This window comes from Neomonachus schauinslandi, chromosome 7 (assembly GCF_002201575.2).
Source record: "Neomonachus schauinslandi chromosome 7, ASM220157v2, whole genome shotgun sequence".
Classification (NCBI taxonomy): Eukaryota; Metazoa; Chordata; class Mammalia; order Carnivora; family Phocidae; genus Neomonachus; species Neomonachus schauinslandi.
This window is the reverse complement of record NC_058409.1, coordinates 64,244,251-64,260,373: the sequence shown is the minus strand read 5'-3', so window position 1 is coordinate 64,260,373 and position 16,123 is coordinate 64,244,251.

Below are 16,123 nucleotides of genomic sequence, written 5' to 3'. Positions count from 1 at the left end.
TAATTGCACCTTAGTAAGGGGAATTTTGCAAAATATACCCAAACGATACTTAAAGTCTCATCTTGTGTGAAATGTTGATGTTTTCCTTTATTAAAAGTCAGAGACTTCAAGCTAGCCAGGTAACTCTATCCTGGATCCCATTGATAAAACTATCACTTACAGTCTGCTATTGTCAATCTTGTTACATTATTGGAGGATAAAGAGCTGGTCAGTTCCTTTCTCTGGCCCTTTATTTCTACAGAATTTTCTAGACAATTTAGTAGAAATCTCCTCAGAGAAAGAATTGGTAGGAGTTTGGGGTTCAACTATACTTAGTATGCAAAATGGGGACTGAACCAAATAAACCTTTGGATTAGGGGTGGGGAAATGGTGGGTAAGTGATCCACATTTTTAAAGAGAAGTTCATTTTTAGAACTGAGGACTTTTAGAGATTGTCTCCATGGAAGCAAATCCCACAAAACTCTAGTGAACCTGACATCATCAGTAACAGTAGAACACTATAAATACTCCAAGGAGCCAATCAGATACATCTATTTTTAAGACTGCTTTGAGGCAGTTTGCAAAACCATCCCTAAGTTTGCAGCTGGTGAAAGTAAGGGATGTGAAGAATTTGAATGGCAAAATAGGTACAGACTCTGTTTTTATTCTCTAGAAAATAATTGTGAGGACCCTTCAGCAGCTTCTTTGTTGTTTGCTGTCTTTGGCTGGATGTCCTTTTTCAAACCAAAATTGCCTTCCTTTATGATGTATAACCATCACTTTAGTTTTCAAGCTCTCAGATTCAGAATTACCTTGCTTCAGGTTGTGCTTAGGCTGATTCCAACTGAGGTCTATCCAGGATTTTGATCCTGGGTTTTTTGTTTGTTTTGTTTTGTTTTAACTGTGTGACTTTGGGTAGATTTTGACCTGAGTCTCAGCTTCCTCATCTGACACTCATGAGGGGAAATACACCTCATCTCAAAGGTTTGAGTTAAATATGATGTGCTGACACGTGAGCATGCTGGCATGATGTGGAACAGAGGTGGCGGCTAAAACGTTCCTTTTCTTTTCCTTCCTTTCATTCCACGCATCACTTTGGCAACTTGATTCCATCAATTCTTGGTACCAAACTCATCATTTAGGTTCCTTTGGTGGGAAAAGAGCTTGGATATTTCTCTTCCTTAAAGCTAAGAGCTTAAAGAAACTCACTAAATTGGAAGGAAAATGAAAAAATGCTGTATATCTTCTTTCAAGCAATACAAAATATACTAAATGTTAACGTAGTGTGGGGTCAATCATTTATTTTAAAATGGCTCTCTGAAATTTGGTTGCTCTTTCTTTTAATAAACAGTTGAATTTCCATATTGAAATTGTGATGTGTGCAAAGAGAACAATTCATGCGAATACTGGAGTTAGAGAGACGATCACCATATTTATGAAAAAGTGGTGTCAAAAGGACTTTGAAGAAGTCATCTGTGTAAACCTGGCAAATAATTGTCAAATGAGAATGATCTCAGCAATTTTTTTTGTTTTGTTTTTTGTTGGTCTAACAATCTTAGCATGTTTATGTTGAATTGGGGTTATATAGACAGCCAAATAGACTTCCCCAAATATCTTTTAATTCACTAGATAGTTGCTTCAGTTTAGCTTTGAGGATCTGACTATAATAAATGCTTTTATTATAGAAGGCTTTACAATATTTAAAAAAATTAGATTGGATATACTTTTTTGGGGTATTAAGATTGTGATTACAATATGTACTTTGAAATAAAATACAAATCTTGTTTCTGATTATCCATGCTGATTCAGAGAAGTTTATGTGAAAATAGTGTATGGTAGATAAATGATTTGTATTAGTTTATAAAATAGAGTCTACTATTTTTCTATCAGATATATCTTTTTCTCCCAGCCTTCTCCTTCCCTTTTTGGGCAGTTCTCTTAGACAAATGTCAGCAAGCCTAATTTCCACTTCTGTTTCAAATTACTCAAGAATGATCACGTGTTTAATAATGATAAAAGTGCCACCAGATTTCCAAAAGTTGCTCTTTGTATTTGCTGTTTATTTTTGCCCCCTACAATAAACCATGAATGATACAGAATGCAGGTTAAAAAAATCACCCCCCCAAACCTCCCGAAGTGGTGTCAGGGAAATTTAATCCCTTGGAACACCTCATTCCAACCTTTACCCTGACCAATTTTTGACCTGCTAATGACTTGAGGGTGAGGACCCTATTTTATACATCTGTGTATGTATATCTGGTCTTTGAAAAATAGTAAATATTCAGTAAATGTGGTTGAACACAGGAGATAGTCATGGTCTATGAAAAGCATGGCTATTTGTACTGTCAAATAGGATCCAGGGTGCCCAAGAGCATCTGTAATATACACCAGCCCATGCATTAGTCTGGGCTATATATTCTAAATTTTTAAATTTAACTTACAGAGAGTGGAGGCCACAACTCACACCTCTTCTTACCATCTCAAACATCTACCCCACAAATACTGAATTTCAGAGTATCACTGATTCTATATGGGCTTCTTCACAAAATTTTTGTCTGATCCTCTGTCACTCCACTTATGTGTGTAAGTATGGGTAAGTAGGGGGCAGGAGTGGAGTGGGTAGATAGGTAATTAGGTGAGGAACCCTTCCCTCCAAAGATTGATTGAGCTTGGAAATTTTGTTGATGAGTCTGCATCAATTCATTTGATATTATAGAATGCAAGGAAAGTTCTGAGATTAACTTGGTTTTATCTCTTATGAGTTCACAAAAGCTACACTTCACATTTCCTAAAGGCTACATTTGGAACCAGCATTAACTCCTTAGTTTTACGTAATTTTTTCAAGTTTTTGGACTTCTTAATTTAACAGTTCAATGGCTACCACTGCATGTTGTTTGCTTCATGACACGAATAATATCCTCAAGCTTAAAGTGCTATAGTTTAAATGATATATGCATTCACAGTATAGAATGTAGAGGACGTAAGTCAACATCAGAGATTATCCAGTTTTAAAAACGCTTACAAGTTTACATGTGGAAGTTTTCTTGAAAGATGAGAATCAGTTTCAGTATTACTTTGTATTTCCTATAAACACATCGGTCATACCTGGGGAAAGAAAGGCAGACAGTGGCCATAAGAGAATTAAGTGTTTACCTCATATTTGTCACAATGTGGATAATATACAAATACACAACCAAAAATTGACCAAAAAATAATTCTTTCTCAACCACAAATATGGAAATGCTTTACTAAGCAAGGTGAGTAGTACTATGATATTGGCACTTGGCATTATTTTCATAAGAAAAAATAAGTGGTCTTTTTAAGAATCGCCAAATCAAAAGTGTGCCTCAATTTGTCAATAAGTACACTATCATTGAAAAAGATTACATAAGGAATGAAACATATATAAGATTCCAGCATTTTAAATTTAGCGCAAAATTTTAAATTTACTGCTAAAATTTCAGAAAATGAATGCAAAATTGCCTATGGAATTATTAGAAATAAACTAGAAACTATTTCAATGCTCAGGAGTGGAATCAAAACCAGCATTTCTAACTAGACATTTTACAGGTAGTTTTGTCTTCTCTTTTGAAAGAACATTGCACTTCCTCTCCCCTTTCAAATATTTGTTATGACAGTAATCCCCATTCAAATGAATAGAGATATTTTTCATTCATTTGGATCAAAACCAGTATTGAAACATTTTTAGACTAACTCTGTGCACATTTTAGACTAGAGATTGAGGAAAGAAGCATGAAAATTGTATACTTTTATTTTTTATTCAGAACTGTCTTGAAAGACTTCAGATACTTTTTTTTTTCTTTTACATAATGGCAGCTGGACTAACAGCCCATATGCCAAGTCGAAATCTGAAGCAATTTGAAATGACTGAGATTTTAAACCTCAGAAATGACTGTTTATAATGGAAACTCAGACATAATAGTCTGTGATGGAAATTCAGTCACCATAGTCAGGTGGATGTGGTGCTGCAATAAGGAAATGTAATTAAATTGTCTATATCAGGAAGAGAGTTGACTAATCATTCTTAGGGAGACTTATGTGGTATCATTTTTTTAAAAATTAATTCTTTCCTTAATCATGCTTAGGTATCTTATTTTCAGCTATAACTTTGTGCTGATCAAACTTGCTTCTGATTTCTCTTAATTACTAATGCTGTAAAGATGTTGCATCTTTTCCAAGCTTCCGTATAACTGACTTTCAAATCAATTTAGGCATCTCAAAAGCATTTCTAAAATACCAGATGCTCTCAGCTGCACAGAACAATGTGCTAATAATTATATTTCTCTTTCTTGCAGCAGATCAAAGCCAAAGATGAGGTGACATACACCTAAGATATTCAAGCTCTGGCTTGAAGGTCAATTGGATCTGCTGACATATGTTGCTGATTTTGTAACATGAAAGCCGGCTAAAAAGAACAGATCAGTGAAATGCATGTACTCCGTATTCTTAATTTCAGTCCTATCCAAATGTTTACAGAATAGTTTGAAGAGATTTGTGGTTTCTTGTTATCAGTCTTATTAAAACTTGGCAAACCTTTAATAACAAGTGTATCAACAACCCACCAGGGATTTGATTTTAGTCTTAGAGTGCTTGAATTTTTATGTTTGTTGAACAATTTTTAATTGGCTGCACCAAGACCTTTCCTGATCAGTTGCCCACATGGCCTCATGGAAGTGTAGCATGCAAGCTCAGCTTGAAAAGGCATTGGCAGCTGGGGAAAAATAACATTTCGTGTAAGCCGAGAAGAGGTCAGGCAGACAGACAAGTGGCAAGATTCCTTTCAAAATCGGTTTAGTGTGGGTGCTTTAAGCCATACAGAAAAAGTAAACTTGACTAATCACTACCTTGCACTTGTGTTATGTTTCCATGGTTTAACTTAAAACATTGGAACATGGAGACAAGTGTCACTCAAAAGCTAGAGTACCCCTGCTAAACTATCACTGTGGGCCAGATTCACGTCTGTCAACTATACAGTGTATTTGAAACTTCACATTAGAAAAAAGAGAGAAAAATAATATGGCAGCAGTTTCCCCTCTACAGTGAATTCTGCATCAGTGCCAGATGAATTTTATCATGTTATTCAAATGTCAAAACCTTCATGGATTTCCCTCTGCTCTTAGAGTAAAATATGAACGCCTACATTTGGGTTCCAAAGCCCTCTCAAATATGACCCCACCCTACACATCCCAGTTCTACATGAGAGTCAGGGTTTTGAAGCCAGAATATCTGAGTTCAAATTTCAGCCCCATCCGTTACCAAGTTCTGTCTCCTCACACAAGTTACTTAATCTCTGTTTCCCTCTGTTTTGCCCTCTGTAAAATGGGAATTAAAATAGTGCCTATATCATGTGGTTGTTATGAAGATTAAATGAGTTCATATGTGAATGCTCCTAGAATCACGCCTAGTGTCTGGTGAGAACAACCCTGTATAAATGCTGAAGTAGGTAAAGGATGTCCCGCTAAAGTACAGTGCAAGTTATGCTCCTTTCCTTCTCTGACTCTCAACTCATGGTCTTCTGCCCACTTAAAATTTTTTATAAGGTCAGAAATGGAAGTAGTCAAGAACCAGAAAGCTAACTAGCATGGAAATCTCTGGGGCAGGGATTAGATCATCTTTCTGGAATGGTCTGGTCCTGAATTCTCCTCGCCCTTTACAGCCTCTATACCTTTACTTATTTGGTTCTCCTCTTGTGTGCCTTTTCCTCTCCTATTTACTCAAAAGCTACTCATTCAGAGTCAGGACCAAATTCTCCATGAGGCCTTTCAAGAATGCTTTGGGCTTACTGATTTTGTTTGTTTATTTTTTTATGACTGTATCTCTTATTATATTTGCTATTTTGGGGTCCTTAATCATTCATTGATTTATTTTGTAAATTAATACTTGCTTACATATTGATCTACTCTCCTCCAAATATATGGATAGCTTATCAAGGTCAGGGGCAGGTATTTCTTTTATGTCTCTTGTGGAGCTGAGCCTAAAGTAAGTGTTCAGTAAATTCTATTGAATAGGATTTAATATAGTCACTTAATGTCTTTCATTTCAATCCCCTCTACAAAACTAGTAACAGTAACTTAAAAAAAATTAAGAGGAATGCAATATTGAAAAATTTTGGAGATAAAGATCAAAAACTATAACCAACAAAAGCTGGTAGCATCACAATTCCAGACTTCCAGCTCTATTACAAAGCTGTCATCATCAAGACGGCATGGTACTGGCACAAAAACAGACACACAGATCAATGGAACAGAATAGAGAGCCCAGAAATGGACTCTCAACTCTATGGTCTTCAACAAAGCAGGAAAGAATGTCCAATGGAAAAAAGACAGTCTCTTCAACAAATGGTGTTGGGAAAATTGGACAGCCACATGCAGAAGAATAAAACTGAACCATTTCCTTACACCACACACAAAAAATAGACTCCAAATGGTTGAAAGACCTAAATGTGAGACAGGAGTCCATCAAAATCCTTGAGGAGAACACAGGCAGCAACTCTTCAACCTCAGCTGCAGCAACTTCTTCCTAGACACATCGCCAAAGGCAAGGGAAGCAAGGGCAAAAATGAACTATTGGGACTTCATCAAGATAAAAAGCTTTTGCACAGCAAAGGAAACAGTCAACAAAACCAAAAGACAACTGACAGAATGGGAGAAGATACTTGCAAATGACATATCAGATAAAGGGCTAGTATCCAAAATCTATAAAGAACTTATCAAACTCAACACCCAAAGAACAAAGAATCCAATCAAGAAATGGGCAGAAGACATGAACAGACATTTCTGCAAAGAAGACATCCAAATGGCCAACAGACACATGAAAAAGTGCTCAACATCACTCGGCATCAGGGAAATCCAAATCAAAACCTCAATGAGATACCACCTCACACCAGTCAGAATGGCTAAAATTAACAAGTCAGGAAAAGACAGATGTTGGCGGGGATGCGGAGAAAGGGGAACCCTCCTACACTGTTGGTGGGAATGCAAGCTGGTGCAACCACTCTGGAAAACAGTATGGAGGTTCCTCAAAAAGTTGAAAATAGAGCTACCATACGATCCAGCAATTGCACTCCTGGGTATTTACCCCAAAGATACAAATGTAGGGATCCGAAGGGGTACGTGCACCCCGATGTTTATAGCAACAATGTCCACAATAGCCAAACTGTGGAAAGAGCCAAGATGTCCATCGACAGATGAATGAATAAAGAAGATGTGGTATATATATATATATATATATATATATATATATATATATACACACAATGGAATATTATGCAGCCATCAAAAAAATGAAATCTTGCCATTTACAATGACGTGGATGGAACTGGAGGGTATTATGCTAAGCGAAATAAGTCAATCAGAGAAAGACATGTATCATATGACCTCACTGATATGAGGAATTCTTAATCTCAGGAAACAAACTGAGGGTTGCTGGAGTGGTGGGGGTAGGAGGGATGGGGTGGCTGGGTGATAGACAGTGGGGAGGGTATTGCTATGGTGAGCGCTGTGAATTGTGTAAGACTGATGAATCAGAGACCTGTACTTCTGAGACAAATAATACATTATATGTTTAAAAAAAAAGAGAGAGAGAGAGAAGAGAGTAGGAAGGGAAAAATGAAGGGGGGTAAATCGGAGGGGGAGACGAACCATAAGGGACTATGGACTCTGAAAAACAAGCTGAGGGTTCTAGAGGGGAGGGGGTTGGGGGGAGGGGCTAGCCTGGTGATGGGTATTAAAGAGGGCATGTATTGAATGGAGCACAGGGTGTTATACGCAAACAGTGAATCATGGAACACTACATCAAAAACTAATGATGTAATGTATGGTGATTAACATAACATAATAAAATAAAATTTAAAAAAAGGAAAAATAGAAGAAAAAATTAAAAATAAATAAGAAGATGTGGTGTATACATACATAATGGAATATTATGGAGCCATCAAAAAAATGAAACCTTGCCATTTGCAATGACATGGAAGGAACTAGAGGGTATTATGGTAAGCGAAATAAGTCAATCAGAGAAAGACAAGTATCACATGATCTCACTGATATGAAGAATTTGAGAAACAAGACAGAGGATCATAGGGGAAGGGAGGGAAAAATGAAACAAGATGAAACCAGAGAGGGAGACAAAAAATAAGAGACTTATAATCTAAGGAAACAAACTGAGGGTTGCTGGAGTGGAGGGGGGTGGGAGGGATGGGGTGGCTGTGTGATGGACATTGGTGGGGGTGTGCTATGGTGAGCACTGTGAATTGTGTAAGACTGATGAATCACAGACCTGTACCCCTGAAACAATACATTATATGTTAATAAAAATAAATAAATAAATAAATAAATAAATAATAAAATAAAAAATAAAACCACTCATGTGACTGAGATGAAATATGATGAGTTATAAAGAAAACAGAATGGAGGGCTAAGTACTAAGTTTTGGAAGAGGAAAAGGGAAGACACAAGCAGAGAACCTAGATAGGGTAAAGTCAAGGAAATTAAGAGAAGGGAGATTTTTACATGTTGAGAGAAATCAACAAAAATTCAACTGAGGAAGCCATTGAACATTCGTACAAAGAGCCCCAGATTTATTTCAAAACTCTTATAGTGGCATCAGAGGTCAAACATCTACATGTGATCTGTACTGAAATTAAATATACACATATGACAAGAAAAGGCTTTACTTGCCTCAAAATGATTCTGCCTATAATTCAGTTCTTCTTGGTTAAATATATACTAAGAAGTTGACAAGACAGCGAAGGATGACTAGTGGATGACAAGTGAAATTTGGACAAATTTAATATAAATATAATTGGCATAAACTGTGAATATCCAAGAAATAAGAACACTAAGAATATGACAACTAGTCTGGCATCAAAATTCAAGATTACAATCACTGTTTTTCATCAAGGGCTAAAGGCCCAACATTATATCTAAAGTGCTGAGTTCCAAATGATAATAGGGTTTTCTAATAGTGCTCACTCACAGAAATTGGGCAACAATTTAATTGACTATCTAATTTTTAACTCCACCTAGACTAACAAGTCTGTAGACTGAACCACTCTGGATAATCCTTTTCTCAACTTAATCCATGGAATGGTAGATCTAAGTTCCTCTGGAAAGAGCTCCAAAAGACAGAGGTTCTGGCACTATTCTGTCTTAACCTATTGTGGGATTCTTTGTGTCCAGTTTCTTTGCATATAAATGTATTTTAAATATGCGAAGCAAACTGGAAAATAACTTAGAGAAAGGGCCATCTTTTTCATTTAGCTCATGAAAATCTATCTTGACTTTGGTGATTATAGTTATTTTTGTTTGTTTGCTTTTAAATTTTTTATTGTTATGTTAATCACCATACATTACACCATTAGTTTTTGATGTAGTGTTCCATGATTCATTGTTTGTGCATAACACCCAGTGCTCCATGCAAAACATGCCCTCTTTAATACCCATCACCAGGCTAACCCATCCTCCCAACCCCCTCCCCTCTAGAACCCTCAGTTTGTTTTTCAGAGTCCATAGTCCCTTATGGTTCGTCTCCCCCTCCGATTTGCCCCCCTTCATTCTTCCCCTCCCGCTATCTCCTTTTTTTTTTCCTTAACATATATTGCATTACTTGTTTCAGAGGTACAGATCTGTGATTCAACAGTCTTGCACAATTCACAGCGCTCACCATAGCAATACCCTCCCCACTGTCTATCACCCAGCCACCCCATCCCTCCTACCCCCACCACTCCAGCAACCCTCAGTTTGTTTCCTGAGATTAAGAATTCCTCATATCAGTGAGGTCATATGATACATGTCTTTCTCTGATTGACTTATTTCGCTTAGCATAATACCCTCCAGTTCCATCCACGTCATTGTAAATGGCAAGATTTCATTTTTTTGATGGCTGCATAATATTCCATTGTGTGTATATATATATATATATATATATATATATATATATATATACCACATCTTCTTTATTCATTCATCTGTCGATGGACATCTTGGCTCTTTCCACAGTTTGGCTATTGTGGACATTGTTGCTATAAACATCGGGGTGCACGTACCCCTTCGGATCCCTACATTTGTATCTTTGGGGTAAATACCCAGGAGTGCAATTGCTGGATCGTATGGTAGCTCTATTTTCAACTTTTTGAGGAACCTCCATACTGTTTTCCAGAGTGGTTGCACCAACTTGCATTCCCACCAACAGTGTAGGAGGGTTCCCCTTTCTCTGCATCCCCGCCAACATCTGTCTTTTCCTGACTTGTTAATTTTAGCCATTCTGACTGGTGTGAGGTGGTATCTCATTGAGGTTTTGATTTGGATTTCCCTGATGCCGAGTGATGTTGAGCACTTTTTCATGTGTCTGTTGGCCATTTGGATGTCTTCTTTGCAGAAATGTCTGTTCATGTCTTCTGCCCATTTCTTGATTGGATTCTTTGTTCTTTGGGTGTTGAGTTTGATAAGTTCTTTATAGATTTTGGATACTAGCCCTTTATCTGATATGTCATTTGCAAGTATCTTCTCCCATTCTGTCAGTTGTCTTTTGGTTTTGTTGACTGTTTCCTTTGCTGTGCAAAAGCTTTTTATCTTGATGAAGTCCCAATAGTTCATTTTTGCCCTTGCTTCCCTTGCCTTTGGCGATGTGTCTAGGAAGAAGTTGCTGCAGCTGAGGTTGAAGAGTTGCTGCCTGTGTTCTCCTCAAGGATTTTGATGGATTCCTGTCTCATATTTAGGTCTTTCATCCATTCTGATTCTATTTTTGTGTGTGGTGTAAGGAAATGGTTCAGTTTTATTCTTCTGCATGTGGCTGTCCAATTTTCCCAACACCATTTGTTGAAGAGACTGTCTTTTTTCCATTGGACATTCTTTCCTGCTTTGTTGAAGATGAGTTGACCATAGAGTGGAGGGTCCATTTCTGGGCTCTCTATTCTGTTCCATTGATCTGTGTGTCTGTTTTTGTGCCAGTACCATACTGTCTTGATGATGACAGCTTTGTAATACAGCTTGAAGTCTGGTATCATGATGCCACCGGCTTTGCTTTTCTTTTTCAACATTCTTCTGGCTATTCAGGGTCTTTTCTGGTTCCATACAAATTTTAGGATTATTTGTTCCATTTCTTTGAAAAAAGTGTATGGTATTTTGATAGGGATTGCATTAAATGTATAGATTACTCTAGGTAGCATAGACATTTTCACAATATTTGTTCTTCCAATCCATGAGCATGGAATGTTTTTCCATTTCTTTGTGTCTTCCTCAATTTCTTTCATGGGTATTCTGTAGTTTTCTGAGTCCAGATTCTTTGCCTCTTTGGTTAAATTTATTCCTAGGTATCTTATGGTTTTGGGTGCGATTGTAAATGGGATCGACTCCTTAATTTCTCTTTCTTCTGTCTCGTTGTTGGTGTATAGAAATGCTTGTATGAGTTCTAGCAGTTTTGGGGTGGAGTCTTTTGGGTTTTCCACATAAAGTATCATATCATCTGCAAAGAGTGAGAGCTTCACTTTTTATTTGCTGATTTGGATGCCTTTTATTTCTTTTTGTTGTCCGATTGCTGTGGCTAGGACTTCTAGTACTATGTTGAATAGCAGTGTTGATAGTGGACATGCCTGCCGTGTTCCTGACCTTAGGGGAAAAGCTCTCAGTTTTTCCCCATTGAGAATGATACTCACTGTGGGTTTTTCATAGACGGCTTTTATAATATTGAGGTATTTTCCCCCTATCCCTACACTGTGAAGAGTTTTAATCAAGAAAGAATGCTGTACTTTGTTAAATGCTTTTTCTGCATCTGTTGAGAGGATCATATGGTTCTTGTTCTTTATTAATGTATTGTATCACATTGACTGATTTGTGGATGTTGAACCAAACTTGCAGCCCAGGGATAAATCCCACTTGGTCATGGTGAATAATCCTTTTAATGTACTGTTGGATCCTATTGGCTAGTATTTTGGTGAGAATTTTTGCATCCATGTTCATCAAGGATATTGGTCTGTAATTCTCCTTTTAATGGGGTCTTTGGTTTTGGGATCAAGGTAATGCTGGCCTCATAAAATGAGTTTGGAAGTTTCCCTTCCATTTCTATTTTTTGGAACAGTTTCAGAAGAATAGGTATTAATTCTTCTTTAAATGTTTGGTAGAATTCCCCTGGGAAGCATTCTGGCCCTGGGCTCTTGTTTGTTGGGAGATTTTTGATGATTGCTTCAATTTCCTTGCTGATTATGGGTCTGTTCAGGTTTTCTATTTCTTCCTGGTTCAGTTTTGGTAGTTGATACATCTCTAGGAATGCATCCATTTCTTCCAGATTATCCAATTTGCTGGCATATAGTTGCTCATAATTGTTTGTATTTCTTTGGTGTTAGTTGTGATCTCTTTCATTCATGATTTTATTTATTTGGGTCATTTCTCTTTTCTTTTTGATAAGTCTGGCCAGGGGTTTATCCATCTTAATTCTTTCAAAGAACCAGCTCCTAGTTTCATTGATCTGGTCTATTCTTTTGGTTTCTATTTCATTGATTTCTGCCCTGATCTTTATTATTTCTCTTCTCCTGCTGGGCTTAAGCTTTATGTGCTGTTCTTTCTCCAGCTCCTTTAGGTGTAGGGTTAGGTTATGTATTTGAGAACTTTCTTGTTTCTTGAGAAAGGCTTGTTTTGCTATATATTTTCCTCTTAGGACTGCCTTTGCTGCATCCCAAAGATTTTGAACAGTTGTGTTTTCATTTTCATTTGTTTCCATGAATTTTTTAAATTCTTCTTTAATTTCCTGGTTGACCCATTCATTCTCCATGTATTTGAGTTCTTTACAACTTTCCCCTTGTGGTTGAGTTCGAGTTTCAAAGCATTGTGGTCCAAAAATATGCAGGGAATGATGCCAATCTTTTGGTACCAATGGAGACCTGATTTGTGACCCAGAATGTGATCTATTCTGGAGAATGTTCCATGGACACTAGAGAAGAATGTGTATTCTGTTGCTTTGGGATGGAATGTTCTGAATATATCTTTTAAGTCCATCTGGTCCAGTGTGTCACTTAAAGCCTTTATTTCCCTGTTGATCTTTTGCTTAGATGATCTGTCCATTTCAGTGAGGAGGGTGTTAAAGTCCCCTACTATTATTGTACTATTGTAGATGTGTTTCATTGATTTTGTTATTAATTGGCTTATATAATTGGCTGTTCTCATGTTAGGGGCATAAATATTTAAAATTGTTAGATCTTCTTGTTGGATAGACCCTTTAAGTATGATGTTGTGTCCTTCCTCATCTCTTATTATAGTCTTTGGTTATTAGTAGATAAATAAGTTCTGGAAATTTAAAGCATAGCATAGTGAATATAGTCAACAATACTGTATTATAAATTTCCAAGTTGCTAAGAGATAGATCGTAATTGTTCTCATCACAAAAAAAAAAAATAAATGAGAATTATGTGATGTAATAGAGGTGTTAGCCGACACTAAGGTGGGGATCATATTGCAATATAGACATGTATCAAACCAACACGTTGTATGCCTTAAACTTACACAGAGTTATATATCAATTCTGTCTCTAATAAAAAAATAAAAAATAAAATGCAAAAAAAAATCTAATTTTTCTGATATAAGGATTGCCACCCCAGCTTTCTTTTGGTGTCCATTAGCATGGTAAAATGTTTTCTACCCCCTCACTTTAAATCTGGAGGTGTCTATGGGTCTAAAATGAGTCTCTTGCCGACAGCATATTGATGGGTCTTGTTTTTTTTATCCAATCTGATACCCTGTGTCTTTTGATTGGGGCATTTAGCCCATTTATGCTCAGGGTAACTATTGCAAGATATGAATTTAGTGCCATTGTATTGCCTGTAAGGTGACTGTAAGTGTATATTGTCTGTGTTCCTTTCTGGTGTATGTTACTTTTAGGCTCTCTCTTTGCTTAGAGGACCCCTTTCAATATTTCTTGTAGGGCTGGTTTCGTGTTTGCAAATTCCTTTAGTTTTTGTTTGTCCTGGAAGCTTTTTATCTCTCCTTCAATTTTCAATGACAGCCTAGCTGGATATGGTATTCTTGGCTGCATATTTTTCTCATTTAGTGCCCTGAATATATCACGCCAGTCCTTTCTGACCTGCCAGGTCTCTGTGGATAGGTCTGCTGCTAATCTAATGTTTCTACCATTGTAGGTTACATATCTCATCTCCCGAGCTGCTTTCAGGATTTTCTCTTTGTCTCTGAGACTTGTGAGTTTTACTATTAGATGTCGGGGTGTTGACCTATTTTTATTGATTTTGAGGGTGGTTCTCTGTGCCTCCTGGATATTGATGCCTGTTCCTTTCCCAAATTAGGCAAGTTCTCCACTATAATTTGCTCCAATATACCTTCTGCCCCTCTCACATGAGTGGTTTTAATTACTGTCTCTACATGGATGATTCTGAAATTTATACCTCTGCCTTCAACATTACTTCAAAATTCCCACTAGTCCTCCTCCAAAGGCGTGTTATATGATCTTGGATGATCTCCCTTTACCTGATATCTAATATATTTTGAATTGAATCCATCATGTCCTTGAAATTATCTCTGCCTCTTAATTTTCTTACATTCTTCCTCCCATTTATTAGGAAACAAACTTCAGAGTCTCCTTTCAGTCCTCTCCTTTCCCAACCCCATTAGTGCTGCCTGTTTGATCTTAATATCTACAACATCCATTCCTTCCTTTTGGCACTACCTTTCCCATTTATTCATCTGGATTGACACTGTAGCTCAATGCCCCAGATCTACACATAATAATTACTTGTCAAATTAGTGAATGGATAACTTCCCTGTCTTAATTTCTTCACCTTTTCAATACATTCAAGATTAATTGTTCCTTTAAAACCATGTATTCATCATGTCACTCTCATATTGGAAAACTTACAACAGGATTCTCAGTTCTGTCTTCACATTAGAATCACCTGGGGAGTCTTTAGAACGTCCTATGCCCAGCCTCTCCCAGACCAACTGAAACAGACTTTTGGGGGTGGGAGAGGGACCAAACATTGAGGGCTGATATTCCAAGAATTTGATAAGTGACATGACAGCACACCAACAAATCAGAACTTTGCTGACTAACCAGCGTGGACACTGACTGCAAAAAGACAGAACAGCCCTAAATACCAGCTAATTATTGGTTCTGCTAGTGTTAGTGTCCATACTTTTTAAGATGTCAAATAAATCATTCTAAGGAATCACTGATTTACAAAATAAACTCTAGATTCCTGACCCCAGTAATCAAGGCTTTTCATAATATGACCAAATCTCCTTTTAGAATACTATTGCCTCTATCTTTAAAAAAAAAATTAATTTATTTATCTGAAAGACAGAGAGAGAGTGTAGGGGGAGGGGCAGCAGTAGAGGGAGAAGGAGAGAGAGAATCTCCAGCAGACCTCCCAGTGAGTGTGGAACCTGATGATGGGGCTTGATCTCACAACCCTGAGATCATGACCTGAGGTGAAATCAAGAGTCAGAAGCTTTTTTTTTTTTTTTTAAAGATTTTATTTATTTATTTGACAGAGACAGAGACAGCGAGAGCAGGAACACAAGCAGGGGGAGTGGGAGAGGGAGAAGCAGGCTTCCTGCTGAGCCGGGAGCCCAATGTGGGACTCGATCCCAGGACCCTGGGATCATGACCTGAGCCGAAGGCAGTCGCTTAACCAACTGAGCCACCCAGGCACCCAAGAGTCAGAAGCTTAACCTACTGAGACACCCAGGCATCCCTATTGCCTCTTTTATCTTAAAAAATCTTTAATCATTTGCTCATGTTCATTAAATATGCCTTCTTGCTCATTGACATTTCCTTCCTTTTACTTATAGAGTGGGTTGACTATGACACAGTACAACTTTGCCTTACTTCATTTTAATAAAGGAATTAATGGGGAATAGAACAAACATAATGTAGAACATTAACACTCTCAACCAATCACATAGCAATTTACAGTGTTTATAAACTTTTAGGACATCTATGTTTGCTTACCTGTAATGACACTAAATTCCAGTGAACCATGAAAAGTTATCATAGTGGGGTAAAAAAGGAGCAGAAATGGAATTTTCAAGCCTTGTTTGTAGACAAAAAAATTGCTGAAGAGTGTAGCCGTATGTGTCTATTAAGCACTATACTCCCAAACTTCTAAAAGCATTTGTTTTACTAA